Raw genomic sequence first — 17,396 nt, 5'->3', positions numbered from 1 at the left:
AGGGGCAGGAATGTAGCAAGGCTTCAATATGTCCCAATTTATGTGTGTGTGTGTGTTTTGTATATATTTCTTTTTGCTCACCTTTGATTTTAAGTCTATGTAGGCCTAGGACTTGCTCAGAAACAACGTCTGTTTCTTTGTTTTTCTCACTGACTACCAAATGGCTTGGACTCTTCCTATACCATAAACAGAAACCTGGTGAATATGACCATCCCAGTAGGGGATTTGGTCTCCACACTGTCTTGTCTTTGTTTGGTGAAGCAGCCTCTCTGTGGTCTAATTCTCTATACCTGACCTTCTGTCTGGCTAGATTTCCAGATGTCACGAAACCAAAGACCAGTGGAGCCTGGCATAGTGTCTTACCTGCTCTTCCTTGCTGCCATGATTGAGCAAACTCCTAGTTGGCTTTCTGCAATAAACTATTATTCATTCTCAATATTGTTGAACTACCATAGCAAACAGACACCAAAGAGCTTGACCTTCATCTGTTCCACAAGCCATTCCCACCTCTGCTCATTAACCCCAATGTGACTCTGCAGTAATGGGAATATGTTCCTCCCCTTTCCCCCAGTCAAGGCCATGCCCTATGCATCCTACTGACTTTCTGCTTAATTTAGCACCTATTCAACCCAACGCCCCAGGTTGTGTCTCCATTAAAATGCTTCTTCACAAAAAAGGGTTTTGAGAGAGTTGTCTACACACTCTGTATTTTCTTATCTTGTCAAATAAAAATACAAACCTGGATTTAGTAAGGAGAGACTTTTTTTGGAAAGATGATTGCAACAGGGAGGCCCTGTGGTCATAAGATCTGCAAGCTTCTCGTAGTTTAGGCAAAAAGTGTTTTTGTTCTACAGAGAGGAGTGAGCAAGGCTAGAAAGAACCAGATGTGGGAAATGGGATGAGAAGGTGGCATGATGGAATGTTTTACCCCAAGGCCAACTTATCTTCCTGGAGGGGACTTTAAGGAGGACCTGCATGCTGGCTCAGTCTGAAGGTAGATCAAACATCTGAGAACTAAGGGAAGGAATGACTCTTAAAGTGTGATTAACAAGTATTTTGTTCTGTTTAATAAATGAGGACAAGCAGTTTAGGTAATCGTTTATGAGACAAAGAATGGGAATTTGGAGGAGCTGTGCCTAGCCTTACAGATAAACAAGGGGCATCTATGAGGCTTATATGGTGAAGGGTGGTTCTTTGCAGTAAGTGCTTTCTGGAGCACAAAGTGTATGGGAATTTCTTAACCTGTGCTCTTTGCCAGGATCACAGAGCTCAGCAACATTCAATCATGGTACTTTCTATTCATCTTTAACGCACACCCATCTGGTTTCTGCACTGCAGCTTCTCTCTTTTTATACCAGCATGACCTCCACATTGGCACATTCAATGGACTCTTCCTAGCCCTAATAGCCCCTTCCTCTCAATAGAGGGGGACAGTTGGCCACTTCCTCCTTTTTTCTTGGAATGTTAACAGCTCTTGGCCTTCATGAAACCACACTTCACTGTGTTTGTTTCTACTCCTCTGGCAGTGACTTTTCTGTCTCCTTTGTTCTCTGTCCCAATGCCTAATGGTGGTGTTTTGTAGATTTGGGACCTGTTCTCATGCTTTATACTTTCTTGAGGTAATATTCATTTCTATACCTTTAAATATTATGTCTTTGTCTGTAACCCTCCAATTTTTATTGCCACCCTACATGTCTTTCCTGAACCCCAGATCCATCTGATACTTGAAATCTGTTTTGTCTGTCTAAAAAGATTTTCAAACTTAAAATACTTTAAAAGTGAATTGATTTTTATTTTCAGTGTGTGTTTCCAAACGTCTCTCATTCACTCCATCCACTTTGTTGTGAAATCTGCAAATCTGCATAACCCTCTTTCGTCATCCCTCTCTTCAAGTCCATTGTCCAGCCCTCATCATTTCAGGACATATCCTGAGTCTGTCCACTTTTCTCTATCTGCCACTGTCACATCCTAGTTGAAACCACCATTATTATCATGGAAACTGCTGCTGTAGCCTCCAACTGACTTTCCTATCATGTTGCCATCCAGTCAGTTTCTCACACAATGGTCAAAATAATCTTAAAATCCCCTGTGGAAAACATACGAAAGGTGCCCCCAGCATTTGGGTTAGAAGCCATAATCTACAGCAGAATTTTTTCAATCACACTATTGACATTTTGGCCTGAATAGTTCTTTGCTGTGGGGGAATGTCCTGTGCATTGTAAGAAGTTTAACAGCACCCCTGGCTTCTACTCACTAGATGCCAGTAGCATCCCTGTTCTCACTCCTACCCTCCATCTAGTGGTGACAACAAAAATGTCTTTAAACATTGCCAAATGTTCCGTGGGGGCCAAAGTCATCCCTGACTGAGAACCACTGATCTACACCATGTGTAAGACTCTGAATAATGTAGCCCTTCCTCCTCTGATAGCTTCTGATTTTTTTCTTCATGGAATGGCTTGTCATTGTCTTTCACACCTTCTTCTTCTATTAAATTCTGCTCAAAGTCTATCACATATCACCTCTTTCATGGATCCTTTCTGAGATTTCTCAACACCCAAAACTATCTCCCAGAAAAATAAATTATTCCCTCCCCTGTCCTCCAATAGCCATGTGTTTATACCCCACCATTTATCATTTTATACATCATTTATCATTTTGTGCTCATCACAATTAATTAGTTAGATATATCTTTTTCTTCCTCATTTGAATGAAATACCCAGCAAAATATCTGAAACATTTGGAACATAATAAATTTTAGTGAATTGAATCATTTTATCATGTTCTTACAAAAAAGCTGCATCCTTTGCATCAATCTTGCCATTCTCTTTTCTTGCATACAGAGAGGCACTTATGCTGCCTTCCCTTTTGAATCATCTCTTTTCATGGTGGGTCTTTCTCTCCTATCCTCTTTTAATTTACTGCCTCCCCCAAAGATGTTTCAGTTACCAGCGTTTCTCCTTTGAACACCAGTCCTCATATCTACTTGTCTGGCTCTTCTGCAAAGTAGAAAAGCCACCAGAACACTGGTGGTCCAGGGTCACTTGGCTTGTCTGAGGCAAAGCCAGCACTTGAATACAGTCTGCAAATCCATGCTTCCTACACTGCTTTCCTAACAGATGGTCTATTGGAAAGGGCAACTGAACCAAAAATAGGTCTGTAATGGCTTATTAAGAGGTATTTAGGGAGAAAGAGAGAACACACTTCACAATGTCCAACAATGATATAAAAGCAGTAACTTGCAGTTGCATGAAATTTTTGAAAACATTTTATCTATATGGCTGTTGCACAAAATATTCCTTATAGCCAAGGCTCTCCTTCTGATGGAGTGGAAATATGCCTACTGCTGTGATATCGTTTCTGAGGTTTTGAGAGGACCTCTGTGTTTTCAAAATTCCTTTCCCTCCTGATCTGCAGACAATAGATGGTGCTTTTCTGTCAAGTGCTTTTCTGTACTCTGTAGCTAGACAGGGGCATTGGCCATACTTCAAATGTAAAAAGTTCCTGCAGGGCTTCGCTGGTGGCGCAGTGGTTGAGAGTCGGCCTACCGATGAACAGTGAGAGGCCCACGTACCACAAAAAAAAAAAAAAAGTCCCTGCAGGAAGTCCTGATATATGTTTGCATAATTTGAAGGAATTAATTAATACATTTGAAGCCCCTTTTTACCCTCAACCACTGCGCCACCAGGGAAGCCCTTGAAGCCCCTTTTAAATGAAGTTTATTATTATTTTTTTTTATCAAGAACAGGTTTTGCAAGGAGATTTAGTAATAAATGAGAGTAACTCAAGTCAGAATTTAGAGGAGAGGTAGCAGTTCAAGAGGAGAGTGTGAGGACTCAAATATCTCACTAACACAGATGAGAGACCCTTGGTCTCCCTGAGGATAATGTAACCAAATGTAGGTTTGTCAGCTTACTGCTTGCCAGCCAATAAAACGAGGGGCAAGTGTCAGTAGACAGGAAAGATGCCTTATTCAGAAAAGCCGGCAATCTGGGGAGAAGGTGGACTTGAGTCCAGACACCAACTCTGAAGATTCTGCTCAGCCAAGACAATTTTTAAGGGTAAAAGGGGAAACAATCTCAGTTAATCATTTAGTCAGGAGGTCAGATTCTTTGTCATTTTTCCATTGTATGCAGACCTGCTGACTTCTCCCTATCTTCCTTGGGATGCTGTCTTGCTCACGTGGTCCACCTGCAATTGGACATTCTCTTGTCCATGTGGTCTGCCTGCATCCATGGGGTCCACCTGCAAACTTACTAAGGGAAGCTAGGGGTAAAGGGTCAGTTATTCTTTAACTACTTCTCTCTTCATTCTTACTCCTTCTAATTCAGGAAAGGAATCAACAGATAAGGTAAGGCTTTGTGTATATTTTGCAAAGCAAAAATCAGAAGCTAGGTTAAATGTTGCCTAGTGATCTCATCTTTATGATTAACTTCTAAGGAAAACAGGGATGAAGAAACAAAAGGGACAAAGGAGCTGCTTACAACAGGATGTAAGTCCTTGAGACCCAGTGAAGGTGAAAAGGAAATAAGAAACCACCATTCACAGTCTGGTTCCAGTTTGAACCTAGATAGATGAGATCCTATGAAAGGTGGAAATGCCAGCTCAGCCAGACACCTATCCCAGCCCCTTGATGAACTGTTACTGTTTCATTCATAAACAAGTATCTTTGATGAATATCTTGGAGTCTGGAGCCAGAATTTTATATTTGTTAAATCATCACACACAAATAAGAAATGGGTATTTGAAAGCACTCCATTATTTTGATACACTTATCTGTACACATTTAACTTCCTCTTTATTTATCATAATATGAAAAGATATATTATTATTTGCCAGTGGATAGAGTTCACCATATATTTATCACCGGCAATATTATTCTCAACATCTGCACATGTAATTAAAGAGATGAAAAAAATAGGTTTCATTTCTTCATAGATGGAAAAGATGGAGAGAGAAGAATTATTTTTGGAATTGATGAGATGATGTTTGTTAATGGTTTGGAAAATAAAATAGGATTAGAAATGAAGATAGCTACGAATTTATTCTAGTCTTGGCCTATTAAATTGTTGTTGGGAAATATATGCCAAGGCAGAAATTTTACGGCTTTCTGGCCTCACAGAAACTTAAAAGTTAACTTATTAGCAAGTTAAAAGTTTAACTACACACACACACATTTCATCTCAATAAATACCTTAGGCACCAGAATCAGAGACTTATAAATCACTGAAAAAGGATATACAGAGCAATAAAAAGATTTTTCCTAGGTCACACAGCACCTCCACTGATCTCTAATCTTTTCATTCCTCCTACCACTGGGGTTCTGCTCATCCCTATAGGCTTGTGATGACTGAAGAAGGACTGGGTAAAGGAAAGAGAGGGGAAATGATAGCCTGAGAGGTCCTGGGATAAAGAGCAAAGTCTCTACATCCTGCCAAGCCCCAAGTCAATTCCACTGGGCTCTTTCAGTTAAATGATCCCTGAGGCAGAATGAGACTCAGCAGTCTCTGAGCGGGATCTGTGGTTGGCGCTAGAGGTTAATCCAGAACTGAACATTGAAAACGGTGCTGGACCTGTTAAAGAATACTTGACTACCCAGTGGGCCACTGAAAAAACAAGAATGAGGGACTTCCCTGGTGGTCTAGTGATTAAGACTCCGTGCTTTCACTGCAGGGGGTGAAGGTTTGACCCCTGGTTCGGGAAGTACCGACATGCCTCAGGGAGTGTCCGAAAAATAAAATTGAAAAACAAGAATGATTCACTATTGGAAATCTACTCAGATTCCACATCCATGAAGAAGTTTTAATGAGATGGCATTTTTTGGTGTGGTAACATTAAAGAACAGAATAAAAAACTGCCCAAGGGAGTGCATGATAAATACCCAGAAGTGGAATTGCTGGATCATATGCTTGATCATATGGTGATCATATCACCATCAATTCCCTGGTGGTGCAGTGGTTAAGAATATCCCTGCCAATGCAGGGGACACGGGTTCCATCCCTGGTCCAGGAAGATCCCACATGCCACGGAGCAGCTAATCCCATGCACCACAACTACTGAGCCCTTGTGCCACAACTACTGAAGCCCACACAGCTAGAGCCCGTGCTCTGCAACAAAGAGAAGCTACGGCAATGAGAAGCCCCTGCACCGCAACGAAGAGTAGCCCCCGCTCACTAGAGAAAGCCCTTGCACAGCAGCAAAGACCCAACGTGGCCAAAAATAAATAAATAAAAATAAATAAATTTTAAAAAATCAAATTCTAATAATGTTTAGAAAAATAAAGTTCAAGGAAGCATAGGAGATATTGGGGCATGGTCAAACAAATTCTCAATCTTTATAGAGTTTAGATATATAAACTCCAGAATTCTCACATGAATTATCTTTTGTTGCACTTCAAGAATCCCTCACTATGGATCTATTTGTTTTCTGAGTTTGGATAGCACAGAACACTGTGTTAACCTAATCTATTTGACTTGTGTGTTTCAGAAAGTGACTCCAGGCATACTGCAGAGATATTGTGGGTTTGGTTAAGAACCACCACAATAAAGCGAATATTGCAATAATTTTTTTGGTTTCCCAGTGCATATGAAAGTTATGTTTGTACTATACTGAAGTCTATGTGTACACTATACTGTAATCTATTAAGTGTGCAATAGTGTTGTCTAAACGAAGTACATACCTTAATTTAAAAATACTTTATTCTTCAAAAATGCTAACCGTCATTGGAGTCATCCGTGAGTTGTAGTAGTAACATCAAAGATCACTAATCACAGATCACCATAACAAATATAATAATGAAGAAGTTTGAAATATTTTGAGAATTACCAAAATGTGACAGAGACACAAAGTGAACAAAAGCTGTTGGAAAAATTGTGTTGATAGACTTACTTAATACAGGGTTGCCACAAACCTCAAATTTGTAAAAAATGCAATACCTGAGAAATGTAATAAAGCAAAGTGCAATAAAACAAACAAACAAATGAAAAAAAAAAAAACAGTGCTGGATCTGGAAGTCATCTGGAGTTTCTGCTCTATCTTCTAGGAAATATACTGAGGACCAACGAAGCATTGTTTGGGATAGCTACTTTCTGAGGGACAAATCTTCTGCTGTCCTGCTCAAAGGGAGTCATATTATTATATTATTGTGTCTCCTTTTACATCATCTCCTGTTACTGATTTCTCTCCCAGTACTCAGTCTTGGTACCTTTTTTATGAGCCCCAATTTCATTTAAGTATCTGGATCACTTGACTTCCTTTCATCACACACAACATTGGGTAGAACAGAAGTCCCAACAGATAAAAATCTTCTGTCACAATATTTTTCTGTCATTCCATCACCTTTTCTACTTTTACTCTAACCCTCTCTCCATCTTTATCTACCTTATATATTCCTTGTGTTCCCACAGAAACCTCTTTTAAAGATATTGGTGTCAGTTGAAGATGTTGGGCTAATATATATAGTAGGAATTTTAATTTTGTAAGATAATATTCACCAAGGACTTCTTAAGGATAGGCAATCCATTCATTTCTCTAAGCCTGAGCCTCCTGACCAGGAATGTGCCTCAGGCTCCTCAAGAGAGGTTTTAAAAACCACATATTCCCAGTGTCTCCAAATCTACTAAATTCGACTTTGAGGAATAAAAACCGAATGGATTTTGGAAAATGCCTAGAACTTTTTTAGATCACCTGAATTTTACTCCAAGACCAAATCAACTTGTTGGAAAACTGGTTGATTGGACTACATTCTTTAGGTTCTAATAGAATTGTATTTATGAAATTGTCTTTGGCCTTATTTTCTTAGGTTGAATTGAGTCTTATAAAAATTGCTAATTTAAAGTAAATTAGGTATTAAGGATATTGTGTACAACTTCACATACCACTTCACATTTGCATCAGGATCCTGGGTAAAAATTTCTCTTAGTCTTAAGTGCTGCAGTTGAGCTGGAGGTTGTCAGAGGAGGCAAAAACAACAATTTTTCCTGAGACACCTTTATTTTGGAGGATTTGTATTTTGTAACTAATCAAGTTTCTCCCTTTGTAGTCTACAACAAAGTATTTTTCCAAATTGGATCTTCCTTTGGGCTTCATTTCTTATTCTGTTTCCATTATTTCAAATTTATCATTAGAAATTGCATCAATTTTTTAATGGAATGACTAATAATAAAGCACATACACACATAACAGCAGTTGTATTTTTTTTTCCTTTTCAGAAGTTCATAATTAGACTGGTAAAAAATACTATAGTTTTTTGGTGGGACTAATGACAGGCTCCAGGAGGGCTTATACCAAGGAGTACGTCCCATAACTTCTGCTACCAGTGTCCTTGTCCCTGCAGTGAGCCACAGCCACCTCTTGACTCTGCAGGAGACCCTTCACCACTAGCAGCAACTCAGTTTTGGAGAGGTTAAGAAATCTGCCCACAGAGAATCAAGAAGAAATACAATTCTGCAGCCTGTGGAACGAAAACCATATTCACAGAAAGATAGACAACATGAAAAGGCAGAGGGCTATGTACCAGAGGAAGGAACAAGATAAAACCACAGAAAAACAACTAAATGAAGTGGAGATAGGCAACCTTCCAGAAAAAGAATTCAGAATAATGACAGTGAAGATGATCCAGGACCTTGGGAAAAAAATGGAGGCAAAGATCAAGAAGATGCAAGAAATGTTTAACAAAGACCTAGAAGAATTAAAGAACAAACAAACATAGATGAACAATACAATAACTGAAATGTAACCTCATTTACACCAATGGACAGATCATCCAAACAGAAAATTAATAAGGAAACACAAGCTTTAAGTGACAAAATAGACAAGATAGATTTAATTGATATTTATAGGACATTCTATCCAAAAACAGCAGATTACACCATCTTCTCAAGTGCACATGGAACATTCTCAAAGATAGGTCATATCCTGGGTCACAAGTCAAGCCTCAGGACATTTAAGAAAACTGAAATTATATCAAGCATCTTTTCTGACCACAACACTATGAGATTAGATATCAATTACAGGGGAAAAAAGTAAAAAACACAAACACATGAAAGCTAAAAAATACGTATTAAATAACCAAGTGATTATGAAGATATCAAAGAGGAAATAAAAAATTACCTACAGACAAATGACAATGAAAAACGATGATCCAAAACCTATGGGATGCAGCAAAAGCAGTTCTAAGAGTGAAGTTTATAGCAATACAATCCTACCTCAAGAAACAAGAAAAATCTCAAATAAACAATCTAATCTTACACCTAAAGGAACTAGAGAAATAAGAATTAAAAAAAAACCAAAGTTAGCAGAAGGAAAGAAATCATAAAGATCAGAGCAGAAATAAATAAAATAGAAACAAAGAAAACAGTAGCAAAGACCAATAAAATTAAAAGCTGGTTCTTTTATAAGATAAACAAAAGTGATAAACCATTAGCCAGACTCATCAAAAAAAAAGAAGGAGAGGACTCAAATCAATAAAATTGGATTTACCTAGGAATAAACCTACCTAGGGAGACAAAAGACCTGTATGCAGAAAACTATGACACTGATGAAAGAAATTAAAGATTATATCAACAGATGGAGAGATATACCATGTTCTTGGATTGGAAGAATCAATATTGTGAAAATGACTATACTACGCAAAGCAATCTACAGATTCAGTGTAATCCCTATCAAATTACCAATGACATTTTTTAGAGCTAGAACAAAAAAAAATCTTACAATTTGTATGGAGACACAAACGACCCCGAATAGCCAAAGCAATCTTGAGTGAAAAAAACAGAGCAGGAGGAATCAGACTCTCTGACTTCAAACTATACTACAAAGTTACAGTAATCAAGCCAATATGGTACTGGCACAAAACAGAAATATAGATCAGTGGAACAGGATACAAAGCTCAGAGATAAACCCACACACCTATGCTCAACTAATGTATGACAAAGGAGGCAAGGATATACAATGGAGAAAAGACAGTCTCTTCAATAAGTGGTGCTGGGAAAATTGGACAGCTACATGCAAAAGAACAAAATTAGAACACTCCCTAACACCGTACACAGAAATAAACTCAAAATGGATTAGAGACCTAAATATAAGACCAGACACTATAACACTCTTAGAGGAAAACATAGGAAGAACACTCTTTGACATAAATCATAGCAAGATCTTTTTTGATCCACCTCCTAGAGTAATGGAATAAAAACAAAAATAAACAAATGGGACCTAACGAAACTTAAAAGCTTTTGCACAACAAAGGAAACTATGAACAAGGCCAAAAGACAGCCCTCAGAATGGGAGAAAATATTTGCAAATGAATCAATGGGCAATGGATTAATCTCCAAAATATTTAAACAGCTCATGCAGCTCAATATTAAAGAAACAAACAACCCAATCCAAAAATGGGCAGAAGACCTATATAGACATTTCTCCAAAGAAGACATACAGAAGGCCAAGAAGCACATGAAAAGCTGCTCAACATCACTAATTATTAGAGAAATGCAAGTCAAAACTACAATGAGATATCTCCTCACATCAGTTAGTTTGGGCATCATCAGAAATTCTACAAACAACAAATGCTGGAGAGCGTATGGAGAAAAGGGAACCCTCTTGCTCTGTTAGTGGGAATGTAAATTGATACAGCCAGTATGGGGGTTCCTTAAAAAACTAAAAATAGAATTACCCTATTACCCAGCAGTCCCACTACTGGGCATATACCCAGAGAAAATAATAATTCAAAAAGACACATGCACCCCAATGTTCATTGCAGCACTATTTACAATAGCAAGGTCATGGAAGAAACCTACCTAAATGCTCATTGACAGACAAAAGGATAAAGAAGATGTGGCTCATATATACAATGGAATATTACTCAGCCATAAAAAGGAACGAAATTTGGTCATTTGTAGAAACATGGATGAATCTAGAGACTGTCATACAGAGTGAAGTAAGTCAGAAAGAGAAAAACAAATATCGTATATTAATGCATATATGTGGAACCTAGAAAAATGGTACAGATAAACTGGTTTGCAGGGCAGAAATTGAGACACAGATGTAGAGAACAAACGTATGGATACCAACGGGTGAAAGCAGTGGGGGGTGGGGTGGTGGTGGTGTGATGAATTGGGAGATTGGGATTGTCACATATACACTAATATGTATTAAATGGATAATTAATTAAAAAAACTATAGACTCTAGGGTTTGAAAAAGTATAACAGGTGACAGATGAAGAAACTTGAAAATAGAAATAGCACTTTTATAAAATCTTTCATTAATGAATATTGTCAATCATTAACACTATCTTTTAAATCCAGTTATTACATTTATATGGTATTGTGACATTTTTCCTGATCATTTTTACACTCATTATCTGGTTTCCTTTCACAAGTATTCTAACTACCATTATAATTACTTTCCTTATCTTAAAGTTGCAAAAATAATGTACCTTTGTCAAAGATTTTATAATGTTCACAAATGTATATGCATATATATATATATATATATATATATATATATATATATATATACACATACACTCAGAAGTATATTCCAATATATTTGAGGCATTCAGAAAGTCCTGGTTTGGTTTTGCTGTTGATCATTTAAGATTAACTCTGTCTACAAAATTTATTTAATATTATTAAGTGCATGCAGTATGAATGGCATTGTTCCAGAGACTATGGTAAATATATAGAGAATAACATAGCCTCTGATCTCAAGACTTATATAACTTAATTGGAGAGGAAGTCATATGAATATGTGATTTTAAGGACAGACTAAACAAAATAAGTAGCATAATAAAATATTAGTCCAAAATTAACAATTATAGGGAAATTAAAATGATGTTATCTTATTAGTTGCCTATCAAATACATCATGTTCAAAGATGTTAAGGGAGCAGTGATCTGAATATATCTTAATATACTTTTGGATTATATATTTTTTGCAAATATGCTGAAAGACAATTTGTTAATGTATGTTAAAAATCTCATATATGTTCATATCCCTGGACCCAATAGTTCTATGAGTTTAACCTGAAGAAATAATGGAAGACATAATCAAAGATTTGTTTATGAGACTGTTAAGGGCTGAAGTATTTCTAAGACTCTGCACTTGCAATCATAGGAAAAAAAAGTGAGAAACAAGTCAAATTATTAGCAATGTTTATCTTTGAATTTAAATATTTTATACTTATTGAAATATTCCAAATTTTTATAGGACAGGGTATTACCTTTATAACATGAAAAAAACTGACACTAAATGTCATTTAAAAATTCTCATCAGAGAAACAATTTACTGAATCCTGTGTAAAGTCAGGTGTCCAGATGTTTAGAAATATCTAATTGGTAGTATCCAATTTTAACTCTAGTTCATTGCAGAAGGAAGAGTGAGAAGCTAGGTTGGAATTTATATCCACAAACCCCCAGTGCAGCTAAAGCAGTTAGGGAAATGAGCTGTTTCAAGGAGAAACCTTTTAAGGGCAGCTAATGTGCATCACCTTCTATGACATGGAATGGACTTAGATCTGCTCCTTTTGCCAGAGTCACATGAGCTGACACAGCCTACATGGGGAAGAGGGACACTATATTCTGAGTATGGCTGTCACACCACAGCTGCTCTTGCCATCTGTTCTGCCTTTGATTCATATTGTTTGTCATTTCCCTTGTGCATTTTTTGTAAGCTGCTGTCCAGTGCTCATTTTTAAGTGACTTCTCTGAGACCATGGGATTGAGGGTCATAACAATGTGATTTCAATTCTATTTTACTTGGAGGGCTTCCGTTTCAGAAAAAGAAATTCAAGTAATATAACAGCAATCCATGTGGGGCATTAAAAGTTCACATCAAGAAGTTAATCAAGTTTTTGTGATCCTTTTGTTCTGATGACCTAGTTAAGTAACTCAAAGATGCTAGAGGGGATATATTTGGGTTGAATGTAGACTGAAGGATAGAGACACGGTTTAGATGGTACATAAACCCAAAGTGACAGTTAAGAAGCCGCTCTTTTCTGTTAAATGTCAACCATATTTTTTGTGTCTTAATTTCTCTAAACCTAATGGTTTATTTGATTGATGGTTTTGGTCTTTTTCAGAGTCTCAAAGAATGAAAAGAAGTTTTAAATAAAATAATCAACAATTTTCATTCATTCATTTGTTCAAACACCTGGGAACCTGCTTTGAGCCTGGCTCAGTACAGGATTGGAGGTATAGAGATGAGTAAGGGGCATTTTTCTTCCCTTGAAACAGTGAATAGAGACAACTATGAATTTGTTTCTTTGCCAGGCTAAACAAACAAGGTGAGGAGGTTCAGCCACTGTCTCATTGAGGCAATAGGTGTGAATACTCAATGGGAGAAAAACATTGAGAGATTTATTATAGAAGGAGGGAGTGTAAATGAAAAGGGACAGGTGAAGAACTTAGAACCATGGAATCCTAAAATAGAAAACTATATGTGGTAGGACAGTTTTTGCATCTGTAAGGGAAACCAAGTGAACATTCCCTTGCTTTTAGGTCATCCACAAGGTAGTTTATCTTTCACGTCCTGGAGACCTCTGTGGAAGATGTTTTGAGACATTCCTATAACAGCCCATTTAGGTGTCTCATTTCCCTCTCTGGCAAAACATCCTTCTCCGTGTCCAACTCAGCTTCTGCTATGCAGGACCACCATGGTGTCTGCTATGCAAGACACACTTCTTATTCTGCAAGAAGTTGATAAGACCAACATCTGCAAATAATATCGGCAAACATTCAGTGTAAATGAATGTTTGCAGATATTACAAAGTGTTTTGTGTAAAAAGTGTTTTTCATTTTTTACGTTTTAAATTCTTACAACAAGCCTGAGAGGCCAGTGTTTTATTATCATCATTTAATAGATGAGGCAATTCAGACTCACAGGATTAATAAACTTGGGAAAAATCACTAAGCAGTTGGGGCATATTTGGTTCAGGTTAATCTGACTCAAGAGTCATGGTTTAACTCAAAAAACTAAAAATAGAACTACCATAAGACCCAGTAATTCCACTCCTGATTATAAAGCTGAAAAAAAAAAAAAAACAAAGACATTAATTTGAAAAGATACACACACCCCAATGTTTATAGCAGCGTTATTTACAATATCCAAGACACGGAAAAACCTACGTGTCCATCAACAGGTGAATGGATAGAGAAGATGTATGTATATATACACACAAAATGGAATACTACTCAGCAATAAAAAAGAACAAAATTTTACCATTTAAAAGCAACATGGATGGACTTGGAGGGCATTATGCTAAGAGGAAAATGTCACACAGAGAAAGATGAATACTGTATGATATCACTTGTATGTGAAATCTAAAAAATACCACAAACTAGTGAGTATAACATAAAAGAAGCAGACTCACAGATATAGAGAACAAACTAATGGTTACCAGTGGGGAGGGTAGGGGGTGCAATATACAACTGGGGGAGTTGGAGGTACAAACTATTGGGTGTAAGATAGGCTCAAGGATGTATTACATAATATTGGGAATAAAGCCAATATTTTATAACTGTAACTGAAAATTAACCTTTGAAAGTTGTATACAAATATAAAAGTTTTTAAAAGAGTCATGGTTTAAAACAGATTATTTTAAGAATATGAGAAATAACTCTGATTATCATTGGTACCTTTGGCCAAATATTTCTGGTTCTCTCTCTTTTCAAGAAACTGCCAGGATTAGGTCTCTTGGCTCCCTTGTGGTGCAGTAGGGACACACAACTAGTTTAGCCCATTAGTTGAGTGAGCAAGGTAATTGCTGTGAGATTCTCTAGAATTTCTTCCTCTCGGATGAAAGCAGGCAATGTTCAAGTTGATGGATACTCACTTAGCCTGGGTCTCTGAGTGACTGTGAACAACAGGGTCCCCAATGACTCACAATGATCAAAAGCAAGAAACAAGTGATTTCTGTTTTAATCCATTTTGATTTTAGGAGTTGTTGCTGCAGCATAAATTAACATGTCCTGACCAGCACAAACGCTAATCTCTTGCACTTCTAGATGAGAAGATACTTTATTGTGCTTCTTTCTCTTCTGTTCTTTCTGAGCACAGGGATCATGATTGAAAAAGTAACCTGAGCTTTGCTCTTCTGAGCTTTTATTAAGACCATAAATAGATAATTTGAAATGACCATATCCAAATCATGAAATGAACTTTATATGTTTATTGAACAGTTAAGGTGTGTATTTATTACAATTTCCCACTGGGAAACCCAGTGGTTATTATGGAAATGTCTCTTTGATTGGATTAGAGCAGAGGTGAAACAACTCTCCTTCTATGTGAGCCTTGAAATTATAAAATCACTGTGGAGACTTGGGTTATTAGACGTTTTCCTAGGCAAACTGTTGTTAAATGTCAATGGCTAAGAATATTCTAAGATATGATTCCCAAATCTGGATATACTCAAAATCACATGGGGAACATTTGTAGATCCAGATTTCTGGAAACCACCCTATAGTCTAAGTCAGAGTGTTTCAGCAGAGCCCAGGGTAACCGTACTTTAAAAGAACAAAAACCTTAACTCCAGAAATCATCCTAGGATACTGCTGACCAAAGCCAAGTTTGGCTGTTTTAAAATATCCTTCCTTTCTTGAACCCTCCCTGCAAGCACACACTTTGAGGCATTTGGGTGAGTTTTGGTTGGCTGAGAAAGGGTTATGCCTCAAAGTTTTCAAAACAGGAGTTCCTTGGGATCCGAGGGAAACAAGCATGAGGGAACTGGGCAGGAAATGAAGACCAGGAGGTACTGTCAGCTCCATTCATCTCCTGTGTCCAAGAGGAGCCCACTGAGGAAAAATTGGCTTCCTTGCACAGCCTTTTATCTTTATACTGTCAGAAACATACAATCAAAGCCTATGTGTCCTAAGCAGGAGTTTGAATCAAACAACCAGTTTTATTTTTTGGAGGATGGAGGCATCTATTTAATTGATTCACTAGTTGCTTCATTTGCAAATGTTTTCTCCCATTCTGAGGGTTGTCTTTTGGTCTTGGTTATGGTTTCCTTTGCTGTGCAAAAGCTTTGAAGTTTCATTAGGTCCCATTTGTTTATTTTTGTTTTTATTTCCATTACTCTAGGAGGTGGGTCAGAAAGGATCTTGCTGTGATTTATGTCATAGATTGTTCTTCCTATGTTTTCTTCTAAGAGTTTGATAGTTTCTGGCCTTACATTTAGGTCTTTAATCCATTTTGAGCTTATTTTTGTGTATGGTGTTAGGGAGTGATCTAATCTCATACTTTTACATGTACCTGTCCAGTTTTCCCAGCACCATTTATTGAAGAGGCTGTCCTTTCTCCACTGTACATTCCTGCCTCCTTTATCAAAGATAAGGTGTCCATATGTGCGTGGGTTTATCTCTGGGCTTTCTATCCTGTTCCACTGATCTATCTTTCTGTTTTTGTGCCAGTACCATACTGTCTTGATTACTGTTGCTTTGTAGTATAGTCTGAAGCCAGGGAGCCTGATTCCTCCAGCTCCTTTTTTCGTTCTCAAGATTGCTTTGGCTATTCGGGGTCTGATTCACATATTTTAAACACTAAGAAAGACCAGACTTGGAGTTAATAGGACATCTGGAAGGCAGACTTTTCCGTGGCAGTACTTACGTACAAGTCTGAGTGACATACCGTTGTATGCTTGTAATGCTCCTCGGAGAAAAGAGGTAGCCCCTGGTCAGTTCCCAAGTTCTATTTCCAGGTCATATTTTACACAGACACAGGTCTCCCCCCTCCTCATTTCACTTCCAAATATCTTTGCCATCACCTGATTTTTTTTTTATATTTATTCCACAAAAATGCAACTTTTCTTTTAAAAAAGAATTTGAAGTGTACACATTTGAATATATTTCATCAAAATATTAATTAAATGAAAATAGAAACAGAGTATTTCTTGTATTTTAAAAAAGTTGTTTCTAAGCTATTTAAAAATTTTTAAAGTTAAAAGGCAAAATAGAAATTAATTATCAAACAGTAAAATTGTTTTAAAATATATAATTATATTTCATAATTTTTGTTGTTGTTGTTGTTTTTGTTTTGCTTTTTGTTTTTTTTTTTGGTACGCAGGCCTCTCACTATTGTGGCCTCTCTCATTGCGGAACACAGGCTCCGGACGTGCAGGCTCAGCGGCCATGACTCATGGGCCCAGCTGCTCCGTGGCATGTGGGATCTTCCCGGACCAGGGCATGAACCCGTGTCCCCTGCATCGGCAGGGGGACTCTCAACCAGTGCGCCACCAGGGAAGCCCCCCATAAACAATTTTTTAAACATTTTTATTGGAGTATAATTGTTTTACAATGGTGTGTTAGTTTCTGCTTTATAACAAAGTGAATCAGCTATACATATACATATACCCCCATATCTCCTCCTTTTTGCGTCTCCCTCTCACCCTCCCTATCCCACCGCTCTAGCTG

This window comes from Neophocaena asiaeorientalis, unplaced genomic scaffold (assembly GCF_003031525.2).
Source record: "Neophocaena asiaeorientalis asiaeorientalis breed wild unplaced genomic scaffold, Neophocaena_asiaeorientalis_V1.1 scaffold114, whole genome shotgun sequence".
Classification (NCBI taxonomy): Eukaryota; Metazoa; Chordata; class Mammalia; order Artiodactyla; family Phocoenidae; genus Neophocaena; species Neophocaena asiaeorientalis.
This window is presented reverse-complemented; position numbering follows the sequence as displayed.